We start from the raw sequence: 26,544 nt of genomic DNA on the forward strand, positions 1-26,544 counted from the left end.
GGACGCTCACAGGCAGTCCACCTCTCCACCTTCTCTGCCCCCCCCCCTTCCGGTCACGTGTGGGGTACCCCAGGGCTCCTCTCTCTCTCCCCTTCTTTTCAACCTCTATATCCGCCCCCTCATTTCTTCGCTTCTAGAGCTGGGGGTCTCGGTGTATAACTACGCTGACGACCTCCAGCTCGTCTTCGATCTGTCTTCCCCCACTCACTCTCTTCCCAAGCTCAGGTCGACTCTTGTCTTTATTTCCCAGTGGATGAGCCTCAATCATTTGAAGCTCAACCCTGACAAGACAGAGCTCGTCCTCACTGGTGGCCCCTCCAATCCCTGGTCCTCTGCTCATTGGCCCCTTTCTTTTGGTCCTCCTCCTTCCCCGGTCTCCTCTGTTCGGACTTTGGGCATCAAGGTCAGCAATGATCTTTCGATGCATGCGCACATCAGTTCTGTTGTATCCTCTTGTTTTCTTTCCCTCCGTCTCATCCGCAAGATCTCCCGTTTTTTTTCTGTTGATGCACTTAAAGTTATTATCACTGCCCTCATTACATCCCGCCTGGATTATGGTAATGGCCTGTTTGTAGGCATCCCTGCCTATGAGACTCGTCGTCTCCAGGCCATCCAGAACCAGGCGGCCCGTCTTGTCCTTCGTCTCCCTAAGTTCTCCCATATCACTCCCGCCCTTAAGACCCTTCACTGGCTCCCTGTTCAGTACAGGTCCCAGTTTAAACTTGCTTGCCTGGCCTTTCGGGCGCAAGCCCGTTCCGCTCCTTTTTTCATCAACTCCCTCATCTCCTCTCATGCCCCTCCTTGCTCCCTCCGTTCCTCCTCCCTCTCTCTCCTTCACGTTCCCCGCTTCCGTAAGTCTCGCACAGGGGGCACCCGCTTCTCTGTGCGCGCTCCGCAGATCTGGAACTCCCTCCCCCTCTCCATCCGCTCCATCCCCATCTTTTCCCACTTTCGGAAAGCCCTCAAAACTTTTCTCTTCCTTCAGGCTTTCCCGGACTAATTCCTCCCCGTATCTGTTAGGCAGATGCTGATGTGTTCCCCAGCGCCAGGAAGCCGCTTGGCCACAGAGCGCTTTATAAATCCCTTTTTCATTTCATTTCATTTCATTTCATCGGAGGCCAAATGACCCATATGAAAAAACACCACCCAATCAGGTGGGAGGACCACCTACGTAACATAAAAGCAGGAACCATTAATGTTGGTGGGGAAGCAGTAGAAGGTCCACAGGTAACCCGACAGGATGAAGAGGGAGACATTCTATCTGGTAGTGGTACACTAAGTACCCCTGTCCCACTCCCCAGCACTGCAGTGGTAGAACCCAGATCCTCCGGATCAGCAACATCTCTGTGGCACCAGAGTAAGAGTAACCCGGAGACACCAAGGAGTACGGGTGCGAAGTCTGCGACACGAAGTACTGCATCGGGCATATCTGAAAGAAATAGCAAGCAGCGTACCATTCTTAGCATGTTTAGGCAGGAGGGGAAGTACGAGCGCAACCACCCAATAGCACGTTTGTATAATGCTAAGCTTGCTAAAATGTTAGCTCTGGACCTTCTCCCTTTTTCTTTTGTTGAAGGGATGGGTTTCCTGGAATTTGTGTCAACCCTCTGCCCAAAATGGAATGTTCCCAGCCGCTACTATTTTGCCAGAGTTGCTGTTCCAGCACTACACCACGACGTGCTGGAATTGCTTGGAAAAGCCTTGCAGCAGAGTGCTGTGCATAGTATCCACCTGACAACAGACATGTGGAGCAGTAGTCAAGCCACAGATTACAAGTGCATCACAGCACACTGGATCTCTTTTTCAGGTGTTAGAGACAAGATATCTACAGGCATTGACACTACTGAGATTTTTAATGATACTCGCAAACATGCTACTGTAGCCATGTTTGCTATGGAGAAATCGCATACTGCTGCAAACATTTTGGATGAGTTCAACAGCAAGGTCTTTGAATGGCTCCAACCAAGAGGCCTCAATATTGGTTTTGTTGCCACCGACAATGGCAGTAATATAGTTAAGGCCATGGAAGATGGCCGCTATTTCAGGGTCCCGTGTTTGGCACACTGCATTAACATTGTGGTTCAAGACTTTCTGAAAAGTTAAAGCAAAGTCTGCAACTTACTGACCATTTGCAGAAGAATCTGCACGCATTTCAATCATTCTTTTAAAGCCCGGAAGCAGCTACGGGTCGTTCAATGTGAGTGTAACATGCCAGTCAAAGCACTCATTCAGGAGGTACCAACACGTTGGAACTCTACGTATTACATGCTCGAACGGCTGTTTGAGCAGTACATACCACTTAATGCTTATGTCATGACAAGAAGATCAGGGAATAATGCTGTTAAAGCCATGACCGTTGAGATGTGGCAATGGGACCTCATTAAATGCCTGACTGAGATGCTACTTCCTTTTGAGGTCTTCACACGTGCAGTCAGTAGGGAGGACTGTACTATGAGCCAAGCAATCCCATTGTTGTACATGCTTGAGCAAGAGCTGAAGGAGGTGTCTGAAATGTACGAAGGTGTGGAAGGAAAACGTGAAGCATGTAATTTAGCGAAGTCCTTAGCAAGCCGCTTATCTGAGAATACAAGGATTCAAAATAAGATTGTGTCACATCAACATTACATTACTGCCACAATTTTGGATCCACGGTACAAATTATTTGTGAACAGAAATGCAGTAATTCCTTTTTCAGAAGAGGATGTTTCCAAGTACAAAACTGCAATAGCCAAGGAAGCCACTGATTTAGAAAACAAACGGCTCTCAATTAGAGGCCTGCCAGTGCCAGCCCAGGACAGTGCAAGTACTACTGAGCATCCTACAGAGTCAAGTTCTTCTTCACAACATGCGAGCAGTGCGTTTGCTTCCCAGTAGTCACCAACACAAACAATAACACCAACCGCACCAACAGGATCTGATTCATCAGACACAAGCAAAAAAATAGCTGCTTGGTTTCTACAGAAAGGGATGGGGAAGTCCGTTGCTGTCGCAAAGCAAAAAGAGGACAAGCAAACCAGAGCACCAATGAACATTGAGCGGATGGTCCAGGCCTATCTGGATGACACAACAGAGGTGTTCATGGAGCAAAGCCTATTGGTGTATTGGTATAGGACAAGAAGCCAATGGCCACTGCTCAGCAGGCTAGCGATAAAGTATCTAGCTTGCCCTGTTGCAAGTGTCTCTTCTGAGCGTGTGTTCAGTGCTGCTGGTGCCATTGTGACTGTGAGAAGGACCAGTCTCTCGCCCAAAAGCGTGGAGAGGTTAACCATGATAAAAATGAACCAGCACTTGATACCACCAGACTACCAAGTCCGTGAATCAGAGCTGGAAGAGGAGAGCGAGTCGGAAGAAATAAGTATTGGGTTACAGGACCTACTTCTGTCAGAAGAGCCACCAGGGTTTGAGGACGAGCTCCTCTTCCCTGACAACTAGGCTTGGAAATTGTTACATTCTCCCTTCCTTTATTTCTCCCTTCCTTAGTTATTTGTGTATATCTGTCTTTCTGACTCAAACTTGAAAACCAACTCCATCTTCCTTTCTCTTTTAATTACCTATTGGAGTGGCACATCTGAGCATTTACTGTGCACTCCACTCATCAGAGTCCTGCTCCATCTTCCTGACTCACCCTAAATACATTTCCATCTTGCCATACTTTGGATGGAGATGGACAATAGTGCAATAATGTAGCCTCTAACAGTCCCTCCATAACAATTGAAACGTACGTGACTACAGCCATCTTCTGTTTTGTTTCCAATCTGAAATGTATCACTGTATTAAGGCTACACCTCTGTCTGCAGGCATACACAACTCTTCAAAGTCAGAACTTGAACAGGGCTCCAAAATTAAAAGTAAACTCGTCATCACTTTCAGAAGGCTCTGCTGCATCTGTGATCTGACAGTCACAAAGAAGAGAAAGACAAGTATATGAAATAAATGATGCCATACATTGCATTGGCTGCTTGCTGACTCAGAGCAAATGTGCATGAAGTCAAAGTATACTAGTAGTTTCAAAGTGCTTGTGTCTCGCGTGATGGTCAATATTTCCATGTTGTTTAATAATATGTATCCAATTGTACTCCTACTACTGCAGGTGCAGTCTGGACTTAATCGTAGTCACTCAATACATACTTAGTTGCTGTTTTTGGTCAGTTGGAGAACACGTACACGTGCCACACCGGATGATGATGTCAGTCAGTTTGATCAGAGATGAATGATGGAATATGTTCAGGAAGTGGAATACAAGGTAAACACACAACCAATCAAAAAGAAGCACAGCAGACCTAGGCTACATGTGTGTGCAGTGGTGGAATGGAATAGTGGTATGATTGACATTGGCGCATTGATTTACAATTACATTAATCACTTGCTTTGGAAATACTAGGTTGATGTATATGCCTTTTGTCTGAAACTCTGAAAAATGTAGGTAAATGGACTTTGGGCCACAGACTCACGTCCCGGTGTTGTGGCCCTGTAACTGTTCTGTGCTGGCTCCTATCTTGTTGTTCTTTCTGATGACTGCTGTGCAACTAGAAGAGTAGAGTTAATCAATGTATCCAATTAGCCTCAGTCTGAAAATGTTCTCGCTCACGAGTTTTGTCTTTTTCGCACTACACCGTAATTGATTTCTATGTTTTCATTCTGTTAACTTATTTTGTAATACCCCATTTCTTCTTTCATCAACACTTACAGGCCGGCCTTTCACCCAGCGCTACTATATTATACGTGGAGCAACAACTCATACTTACCTTACCAATCCTCCTCATCATTCTGCCAGAGGCGCCCAAGGATGATATAATCAATCAATCAGTCACAACAGTGTCCATGGAAGGGAGGAAAAAATTAATGACGAGATACAACTACACATTTGGCCCTGGATAATACATTAACTTTAGTATCATTTTCATATTTTTCTTTGATTCCTTTTTCCTCTTCATTTATTTTATGCTTGTGTTTGGTAATTGATTGTTCACTTAAAGTATCTCAATTTTGTTTGCTAGCTTTCAGCCCGCTACAACAGGTATTACGGTTTCTCAGAGGGCATACAGCCTAGGCAAAAGTCATATCATTCATATCATAAGAAGTACTTCCTTTGAATTGTGTAGTAGTAGTTAAGTAATTACCACTTCTTATTAATCATCCAGTTAATGAAACCTTCATCGTGCATCCATTTCGTTGTTCTTAATTGACTTTACATTTATTGTGGAATTGTGGATCAGCAATCATCGTCTTCATTGTTTTGCTTGTTGTCTCCATGCGTACTGTTTTTCTTTGTCAAACCTTTCCCCAAACCCCCGTTCCCATCCATTCATCAAACCCTAACCCTCTTCCCCCGGGCTGTGTGGTTCTTTATTGAGGTGTGATGTTACTACATTAAATATACACCAACAATTGATCACACGCTTGCTGGGGCAGATGTGGTGAAACCAACACTAATAAAATCAAAAGTCAACGAGGCAGGGTGAGGATCTTCTTCTGCTTGCCCACCCAAGCTCACTCTATGTAATAGTGTACAAGGCAATTAATTTCCCAAAGTGACCCAACGAATAAATGTAAATCATTGCTGGCATTGTTTGAATTTAATTTTAGAGCATGTACGTTTACGATTTGTATTGTGTTTTAATGACTCCAACGCAACTACAGTTATCTTCTTCTACTTTTTCAGTCCCTGACACCATTGATTTCTTTGAGTTCATTTAGCTGTTGCAATATTGTTTGTATTTTTGGTCCGTATTATGTACTGTAATTTTCTACTTCTCTCACATTCTTTCTCAGGCAAATGACTGTCTCTTTGTTTTTGTTTTCCAATGCTAGTGCCAGTGTCTAGGACTAGGAGTCTACTCGACTACTATCACACAACCACGGCATATTCTCCGTTGTCTTGGGAAACCATGCAGCCCTTGCGGTGCCAAACGTAATCATCATCAATCACAGGTAAGAAGAGCAGTTTGCTGGGAGGTCTAATGGAGGAGAGGCTGGTAGTACTAATAGGAAAAATGTTACTTTGAGTGAGGGGCACAGCATCTATCTGTTTGCATGTTACACATGTGGTCAGTTAATAAAGTATTTCAATCAAACACTGGCTGCTGCCCTGCATGTAGAGTAAACCTTGTGACGTACAACAGTAACCCCACCACAAAACAACATCATATCATATCTGTGTTAGTTGAAAATAAATAACATTTATTCATGTATAAAAATATCCTCCTATCCCCACCCTAACCCCAACCATAGTCCAAGTCCAAAGAATGTCCCACAAAAATAACCCCAACACCCAATTCCCACCCACCAACAAAAGTATTAAAAAAGGGGCAAATCAACAGGGTCCATTACAATTGGCGGGCTTTGAGGTGTTTGTCCACTAAAATCTTTACACGCTCCTCTAATTGGTCCTCCAGCTTGGCCACCCGGAGGAGAAGTTGTTGCCGAAATGCACGGCACCTACATTTGCATCCATGCTGTGAGGGGGTGGCAGATGTTGAATGGCGGCGATGAGCGGCTGCCTGGCCGCGGCGCCGTACTCCTGCAGGTGGAGCCTTGCTGGGGCCAGACGCATTGGAAGAGGCAGCAGCTGCTGCCGCCGCCTCTTCCTCCTCCTCAGCCTCAGCCACCAGCTTGCGGTACTCCTCCACAATGGCCTGCAGTTTCCTTTGCCGGGCCCTGGCTGCCAACTCCTTCCGTGATGGTTTTGAGGAAGGAGTAGGAGTATCTATAAAAAAAGAAACAGAATTGTAGCAAACTCTTCATAATGAATTCAACAGTACATAGTGGCATTGTAGCACTATCGAGCGCAGTCCATACAATTGGTGTCAACTTTTAGTATCTATCTAATCTGTCCTCCTGCTTCCCCTGCCTGTAGCATTTGTTGAAGTTTTTTCCGACATTATACTTGCCCTAGTACTGGGTGGGCTTGAGTAAACATAAGAACAAAAGTCTTTTTTGTATCTCCTTTTATTTTTTCAAAGTAAGACTCTGCTTCCAGTGACAGTCTTCACCTATGATGAATACAAATACATTTAGGGGGCATCCACCCATTACAAGTAAATGTCTATCATTCTTTATTATCGGCTTAGCTGGTTTCACTTTCACCAGCAACCCAACCACCCATGCGTCCACTCCTTCCTTGCCTTGGGTTTCATTGACACAAACTCCGCTCATGATTCTTGCTATCCACTGTATCCATGCACCCATATTCTTTTGCCCAACCAGGCCTGCATTTTCTTTGACCTTACAGTTCTACCCATCCTTTAACAACCCATGCATCCGATTCATATCAGCCATGTGAATGAACCTTCCAAAGTATCCTTCTATGGTAGTTAGTCTTATTATTACATCTCTGAGTCCTCCCTTCCTCCTTCCACCCTAGTTCACTTCTTTCCCTTTTTGTTCAACACATGCCTCAAGGTCATCTGATCTGACTTTTAGTTTTCTCCATAAGTTTCACAGCTGAGTTGGAGTCTGATGGAAGAGGCCTTGTTTACTCAACTAAAACTGATAATGCTATTAAGGGTGTCTTCTTCAACCATTGTATATTGTCCAGTACAACTTAAAATTCATACTTTCTTAATAAGTCTCATAGCACAGTGAGGAAAAATAATGTCCCCCATCCACCTAGTAATGCAAATAAGTAATGAATATAACTTACCACCGCCCACCGCTGAACTTTCCTCCCCCACTGATGCTCCTGCAGGTGCCGCATCCTCTGTCCCCTCCTGGATGGCAATCTCTTCGCCGCTGGCCCCGTCGGCACTGGTGGTTAGTATTGATTGTGCACCTATGAAATCAAGTACACCTTTTTAGATGCCTGCACACCTCCCCCTATTTTACTAGTTCTACTTTTTTAACCAGGAAGGAAGATTGAAAAAACAGTTACGTATAACATGAATCATTGTGACAGTGTAACTAGTCCAAATTGCGTCCTAATGTACAGCAGTCACATTAGACAGAGTTTAGTTTTCATTTATTAGATGGTCCCTAGGGTCATCTAGTCTACTCCTACTCTAGTCTTTGGAAAGTTAGCCTGAGCCATATAACCATTTTTAGATCCGTGTCTACTGCTTTGCCCATGTTACCTCGCAGCTTGTTGCACAGTAAGAAAGACACCATTGAGGCCACATGAGTGTCGCATACAATTGACAAACCAGTATTGTTAGTCCCTGTTGCTTATCCATAATATAATGTTGCACTTTTTGCCATGACTGCTAAAAACTGGCATAGTTTTATTCACTGTCTAACGTGCAACATTTATCTCATAGGCAGATGAGAAGAGAAGATTGCTTTACGAAACAAGGGATTTGCAGAGCTTTCGAAAGATGCATGTGTAACCACTTACAGTATACGTTCAACGGTGAGAGGTCTCCCACAATTCACACATTTCTCTATCGTGCACTAGATGTACAAAATGTACAGTATTTAATCTTCTTCATTTTGCATGGTGGAGCAGGATGTTTTTCATGGAAATACTTACAAGTTACAACAATACAAAGCTTGTTATTAAAAAAAACAAAGTTTCTGAACTTGCACGTAGACTCTGTGGTATATTATTTTCAGTGTCTGGGGTGTTGTGGAGTGAAACGAGTGAGTGAGCGAAAGGGTCTTCTTCTTCTTCTGTTCTGGGTTGTGTAATAAAATCATTGGGTATATCTAACTATCTTCGTGTTGGGGTCGGGAGTGGGACAAATGACTATGACCAAGACACTTAGGTAGGTAGACTAGACGGTCATTGGATTATGGGTTCTTCTGACTGAGTTCTGTGACCAGGGGGTAAGGTCCAACCTCCCTATCACCAACATCAACAACATCCTAATTTCTTGTGCATAGTTCTGTATGTGTATGTGCAGAGAATAATAACCACAACAGTAGTAGAAGTATACTAACTGAACAAAAATTAGTAGGCAAACATCTGGTTGTGCATTTTTGTTGGTGGGAATTGACAAAGACTGGAGATTACAGAGGACAACGCAAAAGACAGGAGTGGACCCAGTGCCTACAGCTATTCTATCACAGCTTTATTCAAAAGAATACCTTAACTAAAGAGTGGCCCACAGGGCAAGCTTAGCTACACACAGTCTAGTAGTAGTAGCACAGAGAGTCTTGGGGCAGAGGCAGTTTGAAGGAACTGAAAGTCAGGGATGGCATTGGAAAGTTAGTGACCCAAAATTTGGAAAACAAATTTAAGACCAAAGAAGGTTTTGCTAACATTGAATTAGGAAGGAGGATTAATCGGTTGGAAAAAATAAAGTGCGTTAAAAAGTTAGGGAAATATAATTGTTAATATAAGCACTGTAGGACTTACTGGGGCCAGCAGCAGGATCCGCGGTAGAGGAGCGCTCCTCTTGTGGTTGTCCCGCCAACTCGGACCCCGTCTTCTTGCCCTTGGGTGGTGCTGATCATGTAAGAAATAATAAAGAAAGAGAAACATTAAGTGGTGTGAAACAAAGACCTCATTCAAAAATCCTCTCAAACATTTTAGGGAACAACAATTCCAATAAAATTGACTTCAAAGTATAAATGACTACTGGCTTGCAAGATCCACAGACCGTCTACTTATAGAACACTAATCAAATGTGCCATAAACATTCTGATTGCAGAATATACTAAGGAAGCCAGTACCACCTGACCTACAACACCTATTCAAGAATCCAGACGGTCCAATTGTTCAGTAAGTCGGCATTGCAATTTTATTTTTGCCCGCAAACATGCATAGATGATGAGATGGAGGACACATGCATAAATTTGTACATACACGTAATTGTTGGTTGCTTGCATCAGAACTGCTACTGACTCACCTGACCATGCTATTGCTGTGCTGCTAAGCCTACCACTCAGTAAACAAACTCAAACCGGTTTCAATGGAGGGGTGGGGTAAATAAGAACTAACTAAGCATTCAGTGACAGAGGAGGCGTCATGCAGACCGTTAAAAAAATATGAACTAATACTATCCATCCACCACTATTTCACTAAAGGACAATGTAAGGACTAGACTCTAGCAATAGCATCAACTAACTTCAGTTCTCTAAAAACTCTAATATCAATAATCAGCAGCCCAAGCCAGCGCTAAGTTGCAAACCAGTAAGAGAAGTGGCGAGCAGCACCTGTGTCATACAATAACAGAAGAATTTGAGACGGAATTCATCGGCAATGTAACTAAGCACACCAGTAACCGTGTTACTTATTCGTCCAAGAATTATACACAATACTTATATTACTATAATATATATTAAATTATTAATATTACTAGCTACTCACCAAGCCCCACGACTTCAACACCTAGCAGGTCCAACAGGTCCTGCTCCCTGTCCAGAATGTCTGCCCACCGGTGGGCCAGCTGCTGGTGGGTGCGCCGGATTTGCGAGCGACGGTACACTACCCGGCGCAACTTCGCCCACCGGCGGTGACGCTCCTCTGGGAGTTAACCGGACCCTGGCCTGCCGCCTGCTGCCAAGGTCAAGGGTAGGTGGCACTGCATGAAAAAAACCAGGGTGGCCACCTCCGCCTCCCCGAAAAGATTCCGGGCCTGCACCCCTGCAGGTCGCATTCTGCCGCAAGGCAGCCGGCTCTTCTTGGGCGCAGGCGCCTTGCCCTTCGAGCCGGTTCTGCTGCTCCCCTTTGCCATGGTTCTGGGGTGGAGGTGGAAAAGAAAAGTTAGAACAAAAGGAAAAAAAGTTAGGGGGAAGAAGTAGGAGCTTAAATGAAGAAGTAAAATAAAACAGTAGAAAAGCTAAAAAGAAAGGTGGAAAAGTAGAAATAAAATGCAAAATATAAACTTAGGGACAGAGAGAAATAGATGAGAAGTAAAAAAAGTAAGAAAAACTGTGAAAATAGGTAAAAGATTGAACAGATATAAGGTGGATAGAAAACTAGGCCCAGAACCATAGCATACAGTGTGAAAAACAAGATGGCCGTGCCCATCGCGACCACGCACTTTCTCAGTGTGAACAAGTAGTTGTGTTCCCGAACAAGACGTGCACCGCACGAACGCGTTATTCGCGACCCGGAAGAGGAAATAGGGGGCGCGGGCGGGCGGGACAATTGAAAAAACAAGATGGCCGCGCCCATAGCCCAACCACATGGGTAAGGTCGCACGCTACAATCCCCCGAACACGCAGACAGCGCCCCGACCATGCACTATGCGCTCCCGAGCAAGAAAAACGGCTTGCGAACGGGTCCAGCAAGCTCATACGCATGCTCGCGAAGCTACGCGAAGCCCGTGTAGTGCGAGAACGTCTTCGCGTAGCTTCGCGTAGCGCGACTACGCGTACTACGCCCAGGGTTACTCACTACTACACCATCACCAACACCCCTCCCTTCAGACTGGTGACCCAGGGCTGCTCTGGAACTCCACTAGCACATGGGAGTCTTCCCTGATCTTATTCACCAGAGTTAAAGCATTTAGGGCCGGATGTAGGTAGCCCAGTACCGGTCGGTAACAGACGAAATTTCCGAATTTCGGCCGTTACCGACCGGTACTAGGCATTTGAGATGTAGGGGCCTAATTTAAGGATTTAGAAATTTCCCGAATCAGTAATTTAAGGAATCGGTAAATTACCGAATTCTTAAATACCGATTCGGTAAATTACCGAATCCGTAATGTAGGGAGCACTCAAGTGAGTGCATTTGTCATTTAAAGAATCGTTATTTACCACCAACTACAAGTTGGTGGTAAATATAGAAAACCTGTGAAAAAGCAAATTTGTGCTTTTCCAAAAGTGCCATGTGGCAGATGTGCCACATGTGCACCCATGCACTATTCAGGGGTGCAACAGGGTGTCAATGTGACGCCCTGCCACCCTTGTAAGTCTTCCCCCTATTACCGATTCGGTATTTACCGAATCGGTAATTCCCATTCATTCCTATCGGCCTCCAGGCCCATAGGAATGAATGGGGAATACCGAATCCGTAAATACCGAATCGGTATTTACCGAATTTTACCGATTCGGTGAAAGTTACGGAATCAATACCTACATACCATTTACCGATTCTAAAATACAGAATCGGTAAAATTCGGTATTTTAGAATCGGTAAATAGTATTTACCTACATATGGCCCTAAGTGCCTTCACTCCACAAAACCTATAAGTGGTGTACTGCTATATATCCCACAAGTGGTTTGTCCGTCTCTAAGGCCCTGATTTCGAGAGGTTTGTGAATTCCAATTCCGGCACAAACAGGAGTTTGCATTGGGATACCAACACAACCAAGACAGCTCCTCCGCAATTGCAGAGGAGCGTTGCACCACTGCCTGGCTCAGAGCCAGTAAATGTAAATTAAAAAGATGTTCTTGCATTGTTTTCATTTACGTTTGCCGGCTCTTAGCCAGTGCTGTTGGAAGAGGTGGGGCCGAGGTATGGGAGGGGGAGGAGGAGGGCAAGTGAACTCCACTCCTTAAGTGCGCATATGTGTTTTGGCCGGCTGGTCAGGCTGACCAAAACACACATGCCCACTTAGGTTTTCTCCAGCCCAGCGGTATTGAGCAGCCGTGCTGGAGAAACCCCACAGACTCCCTGTTCTTATTAGGGCGCGTTTTCTGCCTGGTCAGCTGCGCTGGGTTTGGACAGGGAGTCTGTCCCAAGGGCTGCTGGGAAGAGCAGGCAGGAACAGGAGAGGTGGCGTGAGGAGAGGTAACGCTGGTGGTGGTCAGGCAAAAGGTATGTTTTATTACAAAACTATATGCTAAAAGATTCTCAAACACATTTTGGATGACTTTTTCAGTTGACCCAAACAATAGTTTTAAAGGAGAGGTATTGTTTTTAAACAATAAATGAATAATGGACCATATTTGGACATACAAATGAAGTGATGTGGGGCTGTGGATATTATATATTGCCTATTCCGTATTGTATTACACATGTCTATTGTTTACCATGACTCCAGTTTGACTATCTAGCCATGAGGATCATACATGTGCTTTCTCCTACTGAAGATCACTGAAAATTAGGGCTGATTTCGAGTGGTGGGAGTAGAATTCTTGACAAGGATGGCATTCTACCGCTATCCCATGGGACCTCTGTCTGCCATATTTAGAGTTGTTCGCCAGCCCCATGAACAACTCTAAATATTACCAAGCAACCACCTTTAAGGCAGTTCCTTTCAAAGTTATAAAAGTTTGACTGATGGCTCCATCAAACACTACAGCCACCCCTCAAACTTTTACAAAGTTTTTCAATAATGAAAAATTAAAAACAAATGACCACCCACATAATGGAGGAAAACTATTTATACTTTTTTTAACTGTACCTCACCAACAAGGTTTACCTGGTAATGACGGATAGCAAAATAAACTGCCACTCAATCGGCAGCTCTAAATTGGGTGGGCGGTCAGATGACCAGGGCACAAGTCCTAAAAAAAGAAGTGTCACTAGAAGTGATGTCACGACAGGAAGTGATGTCACGAAGAGTGCCGGCCTCCTTGTCCCAGAGAGGCCAAAGAGTGAAGTCCAGCTGTTTGGCAGGGGGGACGGCGTCCCCCCGGTAAAATAAGTGGGGGGATGCCGTCCACCCGTGTGGTACCCCGACTCGAGCCCTGCAGATGACTAACCTCTGATGGCTGGTACTCTGTTGGGCCGCATAAGGAGAATGTCGACGATGGAGTCAGAGTGCTGGCCTCCTAAAATTGTGCTCGCCTTAAATTGGACAAGCAGACCTTGAGTTTGTCAGAGGGGGTACTCTTCCAATAAAAAGGATGGAATTTGTCCGCTTGTTACACTTTCAGGAATATTTTCCAAACCTTTTATGAACAGAAGGTTGCACAGGCATTGGAATTACGAATTGGGTGAAAATGATCACACCCTTGCTGTTATTTACTGACAGATTTTCATAGATCAACCCTCCCAGCATTTATCGGGAGCAATACTCAGAGAAAAGGCAAAACGTTTGATTTCGCATGTTATGCCTTATTTCCAAGTCGAAAAACTTAGAATGGGAGATATTTACTACACATGGTAAATACCTATCCTCGGGTTAATGGTATTTACCAGGATCCTCATTTCGGGTGGCCCTGTAATTTGTGTGATATTTATCACATTCAATAAAATCCTACTCCGCCTAGTACAACTTTATTTCATGTAATAAATACCACCAGTTTAAGGGTTTTTTGAGAATAACATGCAAATGTTGATGCTTACCGCAACAAAATCCGCATTTTCCGGTAAACACCAGGCATTTTTCGCCAATAAATATTGTCAAGTTTGACCTGCCGATATTTATCTCAAAACTCTTAATTGCAATATGTGCGGGACCAGCTGCACCCGCACACCAAATTACCTGAGTCACACTCGTAATCAAAAAACCCAAATGTAAATGCCATTAAAAATTTAGATCAAAATCAGTCGAGTTCCACTTAAAATAATATGTAAAAGTTATCTTTGGTATCATTGGTGCGTTCCTGACACTCACGCAGACGCTGTGTTTGAATATGATTTACATATATGTGGTAGCCACCTTCTTATAGATAGGTATTTTCAGTTTTAAAATCTAAGCTGTAAAGATTCAGTTTCAGTAATTGCTTTCATAAATTTCGACTTGGATGAAAATATCAATTATGTTTACACTTATAATTTAAGTCACTTAAGTTCCTTGACCCAGATGACAGCCCTGCAAATCCTCACTTGTACATTTAGCTGTCATTCTCTCCACTCTGGAGGCCATTACTGTAAGGACAAGGGAGTTCATACCCGCTTGTGTGGAAGGACAATATGGCAAAGTCGCAGGTTAATGCTATGTAAAATATGTCACTGTGGAGGTCTAAAGTTGACTTTAGTTGATGAGTCTAGCATACTTTTTACCTATAACAACGGATTGGAGTTTGGTAAGGACATTATCTCTTTTATGATTTTTGAAATCTGTGTGATTTCCAAGGCTCATGCACTTCACTGGTTATGCTTTTGTGTTACCCATATGCTTTAAAGTTGACATTATCCTACCAAATCGTCATATGTTCTACTTGTAATGTTCTTATCTATCTTAATAAGTTTACTTACACTGTAAAGTTCTCTGTCACCCAATCAAGGGTTTTAGCAGGCTATGTAAATATAATAAAAATAACTAAACATTTAAAGATGCTAACATTTACGTAAGGGGCGATGTGGCAAGATGTTCGATTCTTCTGAAAAAAGGAATTCCTTGTAGTCTAATGAAGAATGGATGTTATATAAATCTCTGCAATATAATATAATTTATTGTAACGTAATATTGAATTGTAGATCTCAGACTTGTGCAAATTCCCTAAATATTTAGATTTAGAAAGGGATACAATTATTATTTTTTCCATATCTATATATCTTCCCATTTCCCATTACTCAATCGAGTGTTCTAACCTGTGTATTAGTTAGCAGTTTCCAACAGTAGATTATTCCACAATGGAACATCCCTGGGTGAATACAAATTTGTTTTCTTCCACCTCATCATATGTCTTAAAAATATACCCTGTTGTCTTAATACTCTGAAGAGCAATTCTCCTATGTTTAATGTTTAGCGCTTCCAGACCCAGTTCAATTTGTGTAATTTACTATGAACATTGTTCATTTCTCCCTAACATGGCTCATCTAAATTGGTTGTCGAATAATAATAAGATCAAAGACCTCACTGAATTTACCAAACTCTGGGTATGCAATGAAATCTTTATCAGTTCTACTTCTTACATGGCTAACTAATATTAGACCATTTTATTTCTCTACTAATAAATGTTTTTAATAGCATCTCAATTTTATTGAACATGGTTTGTGGATAAAAATATGAATATTTAGCATCTGCATCACTTAAAATATTCATCTTCATAGTGCTGACTCTAGGATGGTCAGGTTGAGATTGTCCTATCTATGGATGACTTGTTCCTTCCTGTTCTGATACAAATGGTTTATACCATGTTCTAACAGCGTTTGTGTTGTCTCTAGTGATCATCATTTTGGTAATTGTTTTTTGAAGGTGTCAGGAGATGTCTACAAATCTTGATGGAGCCCAAATGATTTTGTAACCTGCTGTTGTGCCAGTTCAGTAATCTTTATTTCGAAGAATAAAAAATCCTCATAAAAATACATTACATAATAAAATTTCATTATATAACATTTCTGAACTTTTGATAGGTTAAAACTGTGAGAAAAAAAAGAGGGTACAATTCATAAGAAGAGTCTGATTATTTACAAAGATAAACTAATTTCTTGTATTCCTCAGTCTTACGGCTACTTTTAAAAAGCTTAAAATGGCACATAAAGTATGGGTATCACTAGCTTTCTGTAGGAAAAACAGTGCAGCTCTTGCGTGGCGAAATTTCTGTTTCCTAAGAATGTCAACCAAAAACAGACGCCTAGGATTTCTATAAAATGGACATAAAAGTACAAAATGAAGGGTGTCCTGCGGAGACCTATTGTCGCAGCCTCAGGCACCCTTCTGCTCAATTGTTACAGTAAAACCAGCGGGGTAGGCTAAAATATTAGGTAACAAATTGAGCCTAAAAACGGCACATTAAAAATCGATCATTTTGGCTGTACATCAGAAACAGATATGGTTCCATTCCCGCCCCATTTCTTACAAGGCCATGGGCTGCTATTGATTTCTTTACAAGACCGAGACCACTTCTAACAGATTCAAATTTTTCTAGGAGCAATTTTTTCACTCTTAGTTTACAACTGTTTGAAATCAAAGACGGGTCACTGAAAAGTTGACACTGGTCTATATTCGCTAGAGAGTCTTTCACATATTTTAGACAAGGAATTTGTAGCCCCTTATCTCTTTGCAAGCAGTCTAAGACAATTTCCCTGCTCAAAGATGCCTCCGGGTTGGTCCATATTCTAATCCATGCCATAATTGGCCTCAGCTTAACGTAGTCTGAGATGTATGGCATCCCCAGTTCAGCATGGGCAATTTCAGCAGAGGTAGATTGTGGGATTTTCAGGATTCTGCGGAAAAATTTATCTTCCTGTATTTGTAGTTGCTTGCAGTCCCTGAAACCCCACATCTCCGCACCATACAAGGCCTTTGCTGTGCTAATTGAGCCATATAACGCCATTATTTGTTCTGGACACCAGCGCCCCAGCCTACGAGCAAAGCCTAATATGGCACCATTCGAAGAGGCTAACTTAGTACAATGTTCCTCGAGGAGTTGGCTAAATTGAATGCCACCATCAAATAGGAAACCCAGGTAGGGAAAAGTCTTTACTTTGCCCAAGGTATGTGTCCCTATCTTAAACACACACTTATTTGCGGGTTTTTTGCCAGCCACCATAACAAAGGATTTATTTAAATTGATGGATAGGTCTAAGTCGGCCATAAACTTAACAAATCCATCCACCAAAAGTTGTAGAGCCCTCGGGGTCCGGGCCAGCAGGACTGCGTCATCCGCGTACAATAGTACTGGGATTTGACGCGGTCCTACTTTGGGGCAATCCACATCTAGGGCGGACAGGGCACTCTTTAAGGCATTGATGTAGAGTGAAAAGAGAAAAGGGGTGAGTATGCACCCTTGCCTTACTCCTCCTGAACATAAAAATTGGTCAGTACGTCCCCCCTCTGGGCTAAAACGGACCCTGGCGGTAGTGTTCCAGTGCAACTCTTTCAAGATATTTATCAACCCCACATCAATGCCTAACTTGTGCATCATGGCCCACAATTTAGTCCTATTAACATTGTCAAAGGCCGCAGCCAGGTCCATAAATCCCATGTAGACCGTGCCCTTACTGGCTTTTGTATATTTAGCAGATAGAAGGTGCACATTCAGGCACTGGTCGCTAGTTGATTTGCCGGCTCTGAACCCGTACTGAATATCAACTATTGTTTGATGCTCCTCTGTCCACTCCATAAGCCGATTTAGGATCACTCGACCTAAAATTTTGGCCGAGACATCAATAAGCGAAATCGGCCTGTAGCACTTTGGGTCGTCCCTGGTCCCTTTCTTAAAAATGGGTACGATCAATGCAGTGGACCAGGAGCGTGGTAACCCTGATTTGATGGCCGCATATAAAACCCTAGTTAAGATTGGGGCCCATAGGTCTATATTGCCCCTATATAGGTCCGGTGGGGTACCATCTGGACCAGGGGCTTTATTCGGGGTCAACCCACGGATCGCATTTGTTATCTCCTCTAGTGAAAGGATTATTTTATCACTCCGGGTACCCTGCCACTCACCCTCCTGAATTGCTAATTTTGACTTATTATATAGACCTTGGAAGTGAGTGACCCATTGGTCTGGGAGGATGTTGGTGCTGATCACCAGGGCGGGGTTATCATTAAAACAGGGCCTGTTTACAATTCTCCAGAATTCTGCAAAGTCCCTGTTTTCTCCCGCCTCTCTCAGATCTGCCCATACTTCTGCTTGTAGCACGTTCTTCCTCTCCTTTACTTTAGTTCTATAGACTAGTCTACAATTCGCCACTTCTGTCTTATTCCTTGGCTTAATTTTGAGGCAAGCTTTTAGGTCTCTTAGAGCTTTGGAACAGCTCTTGTCGAACCACCTTGGTTGCTTGGAATCCTTTCTCGGGCCTTTTGCTTCCAGCAATTTTTCCACTAGGTTTGTTAAAGACGCAAAAGTCGCCAATAGTTCTGATCCTTCTTTTAGGGGGTCCAGACAATCTTCGACCTGATTTCTTCCCTTTTTAACTAATGTTTTGTAAAACTCATGGGGATTTATCCTTGCCCACTTTAGTCGCCGCCCCTGGTCTATTGGCTGAAGGCTAGTGTCCCCATGTTTGAACTTACCCCCCCCCGAAAGTATGTATAATTTCCATAACAAGGGGGTTATGGTCACTAAAGGTGCTCCATTTAGTTCTGGCCTTGGCAATTCTATTTTTGGCAAAGGAGGATACCAGTATGTAGCAGCCGCGGGCCGTGGAGGGAGTTACGGTGGGGCAGGGAGGCGGGGAGGGGGAGGGGCAGGGTGGAGGGACCTAAAAACTGGCATATGGATTATTTCAGGTAAGTACACTATTTAATTATTAAAACGAAATTCGTAGCGCGCACAGCATCGCATTTTGCGATGCAATGCACGCTACGAAATTCGTTTTAATAATTAAATTGTGTACTTACCTGCAATAATCCATATGCCAGTGTTTAGGTCCCTCCACCCTGCCCCTCCCCCTCCCCGCCTCCCTGCCCCACCGTAACTCCCTCCACGGCCCGCAGCTGGTATGTAGTCTATAATAGTGGAGCACCCTCTTCCTTTGAACGTTGGAACATATATGCCCTCTGCCTCTGGGCCTGGTAAATCAATGGTATGTGCTAGAGAGTGGGTTTCTAATATTGTATTTATTTTTATGCCCTCCTGGTTGTGTTAAAAATGTGGCCCGTCATTGAGGGGGCAGGTATCCCAGTCTAATAAATCGGGGGGCAAATTTGGGCAGAGGTGGCAGTTAAGGTCGCTCATTACTATTGTCATTCGTACCCCCTTTCTTCTGTTCCGCCTCTTGCGTGAGTCTTTCATCTAGTTCGCATAGTGCGGCATTTTTCCCGTTTATGGACCCTGGGTTGTAAACATTAAAGAGCTGTAACCTCCACCCTCTACTCTGAAATGTTACAGATTGCAGGGTGTGTGACGTCCAAGTTGGTACAGTCCATCTGCCTTCTAGGGTTAAGTCAACATAGAGCGCCAGCCCTCCTCTCGCTCTTCCTACTCTACCTTCTTGTACTGGCACAAAAAAGGACTTGTAACCCTCTATTTGATATGGGCTAGGATTGACTGCCCCTGTCTCCTGAAATGCCAGAATGTGGAACCCCTGGAGTTCATTCCTCCAGTCAGGATTATCAAATTTTTTAGATAAGCCCGCTATATTTCATGACATGATGTTCAGCTTTCCTGCTCGCTCTTCACAACTCTCGTGCCCCGCTCGAGTAGACACAAGCCAGTTACCTTCTCTGTCTTAGCACTCTCTTTTTCTTTAACTTTATTATTTGGACATTGTACAACTTCTTGCCTGTCTTCACTTCCTTCAGCTACCTCCTGCCTATCATACATTATCCTCTTTTCGCCCTTATCCTCACTTCCTGTCCCTAGTCATTCGTTCTCATCCAGGGACTGTAAGGCACTATATCTGTTTGTCCACTGGGGGCCACCCTGGTGTGCTAAGGGTTGAATGCCATTCTCCATGGGCCTTGGTCCATGCCCGTCTGTGGATCTACCCCTCCCATCTGTTGGAAATTTAACGGGTGTGTAACCAGTTTCCTGGGGTAGAAGTATGCTAGTAATACAATTCCCTTCTATGTCTTTCCTTCTGGTTCCTACCCAGTGTGCCCTCCTTAGGTGTAGAATGTCCCCCCCCTCTCCCTCCCTGCAAAGGTCTGTGGATGTTTAGCCAGGTAGTGATCTTTTGTTTGAGTTCAATATAGGGTTCTCTCTGCCCCCGTCTGAGCTCAGGTACCCCAGTAAAAATGACAACAAAGGGGCTTGCTTCTCGGGGTAGGTTTACACATGTAGGGGGCCCTTGAGCTCTAGCATTTTGCTCACTATATGGTTGTTGATTATGTGTTTGATACGGGATAGCGGTAGTCTCTGTCTGCCTTTGCATTCCCGGTCCCTGTCCTAGTGTTTTATTTCTGTCCATGTTTCCATGTGTTTTTGATCTTCCTCCCCCCCTTTCATTTGACCCTTCAGGCACAGCATGCACTTGGGCGATAGTGCATTGATCATAACTTACACAGTTATTGGGTGCTAAGGGTTGTTGGACTGGTAGATTATTTGCTGGCACAGCCTTGTCTAGTTGATTAACTGTTGGAGTTTCCCTGGCCCTACCCTGTCTCTGCACTTCATTGTCTATTTTGTCTATTTTGCTCACTAGTGGTTTAATTTGGCTAGTTATAAATGCCTCCAAATGTTTTTGCAAATCTAAAATTATAGAATCAAGCCACCTCAGGGGGATTGGGGGGGCTTTAGGTTCTATTATTAAAACTTCATCCTCTATATCTTTTAACTTGTTGCCCTTAGTAGTCTTTTTCCTAGTCTTTGTATGTGAGATCTTATTTCGTCGCTTTTTAGTTATTTGCTTAGGTGTTCTGTTTATCTCTCTATTTGTAGAGTCGTCTTCCTCTAGTACTAGTTGAGCACAAGGGACAGCGTCTAATGAGTTTTCCCGGCTACCTTTATCTAGCGTATCAGTGGGGTTTGAATCCTCAGTTTGTATAGGAGTCAATGGCAGGGAGGTTAGGGTCATAGATATACGTCTCTCTGCACGCTCTATAACCCCTGCAACCTTCCGTAACATTAAATCAATAACCGTCGGAGTGGCTTTATGGGGTGCTATATCACTTGACTCCGGGCCTGAGTTTTTTGATTTAAGGGGGGTTCCTAATTTGCTCTTTGTGGAGCGGGTTTTAGGTTTAGTAGTCATGGTTTACAGTTCGCAAATAGAGGCTGTTACCTCCTTCCTCCTGGTGTGATTGGGACAGTGATGACCTATATAAATCAAACTGGTTATACTAATGTTTCAAAATTAACACCTAGTGTATTTTCAATGACCTTCATTCAGTCTTGTTCATAAATACCCAGGTCTTCCAGTATATGGGTATTCAAGCATGCAGCAAAAGTCACGGAAATACCTTAAAGCAGGTCCAATGGGGGTGGCCCGTCCCGTCCTTGGTCGTCCCCGGACGGCTACAGACGGCCCGCCCTCTGCCCGGGCTCCACCCGGCGGCCGCCCGCGCACGTCCCGTGTCGCGGGAAGGGGGCGTTGTTTTTATGCGCCTCCGGGCACCGACTACAGGTGTGCGGCGTCGGCCGGAAAGCCTCTTGGGGATGGTAGTCCCCCCCTCTCGGCGGCCGTGACGCGGATGTGCTGGTGTCACTGGCGGCGGAGGGGGGACCCTGGGCCGATGTCAGGAGCTCACAAGAAGAAAGCCAAGAGATCCGCCGGTGTCAGGAGTTGGGGGGTAGCCTGCCGGTGTCCGTGAGTCCTAGCGAGTTTGAAGTTGTTTCCCGCTCTGCCGGGAAGGGGGCGTTGTTTTTATGCGCCTCCGGGCGCCGACTACAGGTGTGCGGCGTCGGCCGCAAAGCCTCTTGGGGATCGTAGTGCCCCCCTCTCTGCGGCCGTGACGCGGATGTGCTGGCGTCACTGGCGGCGGAGGGGGACCCTGGGCCGATGTCAGGAGCCCACGAGAAGAAAGCCAAGAGATCCGCCGGTGTCAGGAGTCGGGGGGTAGCCTGCCGGTGTCCGTGAGTCCTAGCGAGTTTTAAGTTGCTTCCCGCTCTGCCGGGAAGGGGGCGTTGTTTTTATGCGCCTCGGGGCGCCGACTGCAGGTGTGCGGCGTCGGCCGCAAAGCCTCTTGGGGATCGTAGTCCCCCCCTCTCGGCGGCCGTGACGCGGATGTGCTGGCGTCACTGGCGGCGGAGGGGGACCCTGGGCCGATGTCAGGAGCCCACGAGAAGAAAGCCAAGAGATCGGCCGGTGTCAGGAGTCGGGGGGTAGCCTGCCGGTGTCCGTGAGTCCTAGCGAGTTTGAAGTTGTTTTCAACCTGCTGTTGTGCTTTATTAATAGGGCTCCTGATTTTATGGTATTTATTTTTGTATTTCCATCTGTATTTATCCATAAGTTTTTTTTGAGCCATATTATTGGTATATATCCATATTTATTTTGTGATTTGTGAAAAGATGGTGATAACTCATATAATTTCAAATTTATTTAACAGATAAACGTGCCCTCATACTTTGATGCCTGTCAGGCTTTAGCACATTACACTCAAAGGTCCTTAAAAAACAATTTAAAATCACAATGAATATAGACTAGGATCAGTGCTGTATTGTAGGATGTCCAGCCGGACAAACAATGTAATGAGTCCAAGAATTGTTAAGTACATTAAGAGCACACAAAATAGAGTGGGACACAGTCCTGCGTCCTTCATACAAACAAAGACAATTACATTTGGACAAATAGCATTTCAGGCAAAAAAAAGGAAGAAGCTTATGGCCAATGGAGATAAGTAGGACAAGCTTTCAAAAAACAATATTCACACTAGTTTTAACTCAGTGGTTTAACATGCAAATATGTTTAAAAGGTCGACGACGTTTCGATACCCTTTAGCAAAATATTGGGATCATCATCAGGACGGTTTAATTACAAGCCTGAATTTATATGCTGCCTTAGCGAGGTGTTTAGAACAGATTCCTCGATATCGGAAGGTCTGTGAAGGAAATAGTTTACGCGTTGAACTCGCTGCGGTGAACGCGATGTTGGAGCAGAGTTAACTCGTTATCTTAGAGCTTGTTGCCAATAAGTTGGAATGAAGTGAGATCAATTTAGAAACCTCGGGGAGGTGGAGTTACCAGGACATCAATAGAGTCCGGTGCTGGGTGGTGAGTAGCGAGATGGCTGTAGATGATGGGATCACAAGAGCGATGGCTGCGATGCGATCGCCACTGAGTTAAAACTAGTGTGAATATTGTTTTTTGAAAGCTTGATACCCAAGGTCCTTATTTACCTTGCAGGCTCCCTTGTTGACTTGAAAACTTAGTACATCACACAGCCAAAAATAATAGAATAATAAACTCACATTTAAAAAAATAGCATAAGAGCACAAATACATGCTAAGATATGCAATTATTTAAAAAAATCTCATTGAGCGTTGTCACTCCTCATGCTGCCAATATGTACATTACTAGCCATACTGCCAATAGTACAGCTATTGACCTGGAAGTCATTAATCTTAACATGAAAGAGTCATTCAAAAGAAGTCAAATTATCTGTAAATTTTCGCTTTTAAAAATAAATACAGCCAGGAAACACAATGTTTTCTGTCTGTATTTATCTGTAGAAATCAATAAAAACGGAAAACAGGAAGCCCTATTTATTAACTCCCCTCCACCTCAGGGTTCTTCCACTTTCTCGATATTAAAACATAGATACCTGGTGTTTCCCTTACACCCTTACTCACCCCCACCCCCTTTTCTTTATGCTGATAGGAATAATCAGTGAAGTAAGGGCTCACAGCTGACATCTAGGGACCAAAAATCCTGGCACTGCATACCCAGTTTTCCTTCCTTCTGTAGTAGGCAAATTCAGTACCATTAATTTGGTAACAGTGATGCCTGGTATATAAATGCTATATAAAACAATGTTTATTATATCCTTTGCAAAAGAATACCTGGCATCCTGCCACCCTGCCGCAGTAACCCCTCTTTGCTAAATATGTCAAAGATAGCTGACATCCAATCCCTCCAATGAGGGACATGGTCTCTGCCCTGTGCATTAGGGAGAGAGAATGAGAGAGCAGGCGGTGCACTTGCAGCAGCTGACAGATGAAAAATACTAAAGAATTAATGTTGTGAACTTACTATAGGGCTAAACAAGGAAGTTCAGGGCCTGAGAAGAAATTCCTCTCATCAAGGACAACTTATAATGTGTATGAATGGAAGTGTGTTTGAGTTAGGCTTTAAATGTATATTCTGTGTACTAGATGTGTCCTAGGAATTTGGATTTAGGTAACCAAATTATAATTGATTACATAAAGATTGTTTGGTAATAGATGAATAAATGAATTTTGTAAAATGGCACTGACTTGGTTCCCTTTTGCTTAAGATCGACTTTCGCTCAAAACTATATCACGTGTTAGAGCGGCTCTCTTAGAGCCACTGCCAAGCACAGCAGAGTCCAGCTGTCTCTTGCAGGTGTATATGCAACAATGGGGGCAGTGGAGAGGATGGGTGCTGAACCATTTCCTCCCCTTCCTTGTATCTGCAGATAGCAGATAGAGGTGGGGGCAGACTAGGGAGAAGGTTCATCATCTGCAATACCAATTCTTTCTCTGAGGATCTGAAGACCTTGATGGGGAGGCAGGTACACATCTGCCTCCCATCACTATGTCCTGTTCGGAAGAGAACTGGAGGAGAGAGGTCAATCAGCTGGTTGCATACCTCAGTGTCATATCACCATAAATAGGTTTTCATTTTCACAGGTGTACTATGACTGCAATGAATAACCAGGATTTGAATCATGTTATCCCAATCATAGGTTCCACAAAAAACAACACAAACTAAACAATAATAGACCATTACAAAGAATACTGTCACACAGTTTATTTGATGATACTGACTTGCTTTTTCTCATTGTTTGTTTGTTTGATCAAGGCTGCTCTATCCATAACTCAGAGGCAACCACCACTGTTTCTGACAGATTTTATAATTCAGACAGGGATAATAACTACCGTTACCAGCCCCATGGAAATTAGGAAGGCCCTAAGTCTTACCTTTTATGGATTATTGTTTTCTGAGTTTTGGCTTCGCAAGCAGCCCATGGAGGAGCCATTTGGCCTTTAGTTCCTGTATTTTCCTTGTACTCGAGGTCCTGTGTTAGAGGCCTGTTTGAATATGCCAGGATAACACATTTATATCCAGGTGCCCCCTTATCGGCAAGACCAGTATAAACATCAAACGTCTGTTGTGTCATTTTGGATCAGTCAGTCAGTCACAAAAACGTTATTTGATCAATTGCAGTGATAAAAGTACAGATAATAAAAACATTTCAAAATAAAGCAGCGTTGTGAGGTTCAAGGCACATCCGGGGACTGGGAATAAACTACAGTTAGTTTCAAGGAAAACACTTTCTGGTCAGTACTTACACACCTTAAGATAATGATATGTAAACAGATCTGATCCAAAGTTCCAGATCCGCAAACTTTTTTTTTTTTACACCCAACTGGCTTTTTTCCGTTCTAGTGCTACATATCAGCTATTTCTATTTTCAACCTTTGTGCACTCTTATGCAATACTGATGCTTCTGTTCATTGGGGTACTTTATTGGTGAGTGCCAATGGCATTCAGATGTACTTCGATTGTAATGTAATATCATTTTGCTTCTCTTGAAATTCAACGATATTATTTCTTGCACACGTGGTGATCTAGTCAATATGAAATATAAAGAACGTTTATTACGAAACTTTTAGTATGCAGGGAATCACAACGCGGTTGCTACAATGACCACATTGTGATTCCGCATACCATTACTCCGCAAGTCGGAACAACGACTTGCGGAGGGGGGGGGGGAGGTGTTGGATTTAAAATCCAACACCTTCACTAGTGTCCGCACAGACTGGAGTTGGAATAGTAAATTATACTATTCCAACATCCAGCGCCCCCCCTCCGCAAGTCGTTGTTCCGACTTGCGGAGTAATGGTATGCAGAATCACAACGTGGTTGCTGTAATGACCGCGTTGTGATTCCCTGCATACTAAAAGACTGCGGAATAAGGAGGCATATTCATGCAGGATGTCTCAAGTACATGACGGCCAGGCTTGCAGTCAGTGGCATGGCTTGGTCAGTATGATTTGGGGGAGGAGGTGGAGGGGTGAGCTTCAGATTTCTCAACAATCACCCTGTGACATCTTGTTAAAACACATTATATGAGAAGCCGAACATGAGCGGGGCTTAAGAGGCAGTGGAAAGAGAGAGGAGGGTCGACTGTTAGGTGTACTTAACCCCTTGCACGCACAGAGAATTTTTGCGCTGTCTGGGTCATTTACATAGTGGGTGGGGTTTGGACGGCCCCCGGCCGTCGTGAGCACACGCCCACCGTGATTCATGACGGCTGGGAGCCGTCATGAGCATGCAAGGGGTTAAAACACAATATATTTCAAACAAAT

At 43.9% G+C, this 26,544-nt stretch overlaps 1 long non-coding RNA gene across 1 annotated transcript; it reads right to left on the reverse strand.

Annotated features, from left to right (window-relative positions):
* Window positions 1-6,587: 6,587 nt before the first annotated feature.
* On the reverse strand, window positions 6,588-9,384 carry LOC144798966 (uncharacterized). Its single transcript, XR_013603718.1, has 3 exons — window positions 9,293-9,384; window positions 7,643-7,771; window positions 6,588-6,706 (listed from the first exon to the last, which is right to left on the reverse strand). It is a non-coding gene; the product is annotated as an uncharacterized LOC144798966 (long non-coding RNA).
* Window positions 9,385-26,544: the final 17,160 nt, after the last annotated feature.

Source organism: Lissotriton helveticus, chromosome 12, assembly GCF_964261635.1.
Source record: "Lissotriton helveticus chromosome 12, aLisHel1.1, whole genome shotgun sequence".
Classification (NCBI taxonomy): Eukaryota; Metazoa; Chordata; class Amphibia; order Caudata; family Salamandridae; genus Lissotriton; species Lissotriton helveticus.